The sequence below is a fragment of the Octopus bimaculoides genome, chromosome 14, assembly GCF_046866305.1.
Source record: "Octopus bimaculoides isolate indiv1 chromosome 14, ASM4686630v1, whole genome shotgun sequence".
Lineage (NCBI taxonomy): Eukaryota > Metazoa > Mollusca > Cephalopoda > Octopoda > Octopodidae > Octopus > Octopus bimaculoides.
Genome location: NC_142941.1, coordinates 32,710,460 through 32,713,189, shown reverse-complemented (window position 1 = coordinate 32,713,189; position 2,730 = coordinate 32,710,460).

The following is a 2,730-nucleotide window of genomic DNA, read 5'->3' as shown; positions in this document are numbered from 1 at the left end:
TAAAAAAAAAACAAGTACTAGGAGTCGATCTGTTTGACTAAAATTCTTCAAGGCAGAGCCCCAACATGACTAAAATAGTAAATGATAAAAGAATGCCCTTGAGGTTAGCTAGGTGATGTACTTAGCAGTGGAGGTGGTTGTTTTGAAAAGATAGTTGCTACAATATGAATGAGATGGAGAAAGTTCAGAGAGTTATAGCTTCTCTTGGCCACTAAAAGTCTCTCAGATTGAAGGGCCAATTGTAAAATGCTCATGTATGAACTGCAATACTATATACTAACAAGATGTGAACCATGAATGCAGGGTACATGCATAAACTATAGAAGAATGAAGCTGATATGCCTTTTTTTTGTTTTGTTTTGTTTTTTGCTGTACAAAAGCAGTGTGCATGTATGACAAAGTCTTAAGGTATTGATAGAAAAATTAGACATAAGAGGAATCAGATATACTATGTAAGCGAGACGACTGCTCGTTTGGTCGTGTGATGCATATGAATGAGGACAGATATCTAAAGAAGTGCAAGTAGCTTAAAGTTAATGGAACTTGTGAAAGAGGAAGACATAGGATGAAGTACAAGGTGCATTCCAGAAGCTTTGAGACTTTTTCAGGAGAGACATTTATTAATTTCAAAAAGGTACAAAACTTTAATCTTGTTCAATACACTTGTTTTAGTTCTCCAGCCATTTCATAAGGGTCCCATGGAAGTCCTTCAAAGTGAAGATGTCCAGGACCCTTGTCACGGCCTCCTTCACCTTCTCAATGTCTTCAAAATGATTGACCTTGAGGTTCTCCTTCTGCTTGGGGAACAACCAAAAGTTACAGGGAGCAAGATCTTAACTGTAAGGCCGTTGAGGGACAGTTTCAATGCCCATCTCTGTCAAGTAGTTGGTTACCAAGAGGGAATTGTGGACAGGTGCCACCAGCCCCTGTGAAAGTGCTCTGGCCTTTTGTGATAAAATCTCTTCCTGAACTCCCTCAAAACCTCCACAAAGTACTCTTTGTTGACCATTTGAACAGAAGGAACCCAGTGGATGTAGATGTTGCCCTTTCTGTTGAAAAGGAGAACATCATGAGCTTCCTGGTGGACTTTTACTTTGCTTGACTTTCTTGGGTCTGGGGGAGCCAGGATACTTCCATTTGGCACTCTGTCTCTTGGTCTCTGGATCATGATAATAAATTCAGTCTTCATCACATGTCACCAGGGACTTAAGTACTCTTGGACTGGGGGTAATGAGCTTAACCATCTTATCTCTAAACATATCTTCTATCATTCTCAACACCCTTTCAAATTCCTTATGATGCCTGTCCACTGCACTCACCCTTATGTACCTTCCCTCTACACCTTGCACATCACCCCCTACCTTAATGTTTATCCTCCTTCCTCAGCCACTGCTATCTCTCTCACCTTACCTCCTCTCCACACTTGATATTTCCCACCAACCATACTTCCACCTTTGCACATTATTCAGTACATCCACCTCTACCCACTCTTTAACCATTTGCGACTCTTCTCTCACATTCTCATGAAACTATTCACTCTCCTCTTCCCCCACCCTACCCTAATCCACTGATTGTACTCCCTGTTATCTACCGTGAGATTTTTCTCTGGCACACCATCACCACCATCTTTTTTATCTTCATCTTCCCAATTACCGCTACTTACCTTTATAACTTAGAATAGCCACATTATAAGGGTAAATAGCATTATCAGATCTATAGCAGGACACCTGTTCTTGTACTTCTGCCACACTTCTAAAATCCCCTCCATTCAGTCATGGGAGCCTTTCTGTTTCCTATTCTTTTTTTGTTTTGCAACTTACTTGGCAACTTCACTAGTACCGGTGGCACAAAAAAAAACCACCAATACACACAAGAAGGTAGTTGGCATTGGGAATGAAACATGCCAAAGCAGACACTGGAGCTTACCAGATTCTGTCAAACCATTCAACACATCACAACATGGAAAATGACTGTTAAATGATGATGATGTACATTCACACATACACACACATAGATATGTAGTAAAGTGCTAACAATAGATTCTTGTAGTGTAAAAAAACCCATCACATTGTGGAGAAGGGATGTTAAAAGTGTGTGTGATAGCTTCAAAGAAATGCTACTAAAACATGCTCATACATACACATGTAAACTATTGGCACACATACACATATGAACACAACTGGTGCACATATACACATAAAAACTGGTGCACATGCACAGATGACAATTATTTGTGCATGAGTGAGTGAGAAGTATGTGTGTATGTGCACACAGTGTTAGAGTTGGTATGTGTGCATGTGCTAGTAGTATTTCTTTCACTCTTTCTCTCACTACCTGATGATTTGATGCATTTGTCTTGGGGCTGCTCATTGTGAAGATTGAACATCTATCTATTCTATTATTTGCATATTAATTGTATTCCTAACTTCTTTCATAAAAAATGTATAAAAGTATGTCCTGAATATGGAGTTTTTCCAACTATATATTAATAATCATGTTCCTAACCTTCATAAAAGATGTGTAATGGTATATCATGCATACAGGTGTTGCCAACTATATCATATTGGTTTCAAATTTTGACACAAGGCCAGCAATTTTGGGGCAGGAGTTACGTCAGTTACATCAACCCCAGTGTTCAACTACATCTTATTTTACCAACCCCGGTGGAAATTGAACTCAGAACATACAGATAAAATGCTCCTAAGCATTTTCCCCAGCATGCTAACGATT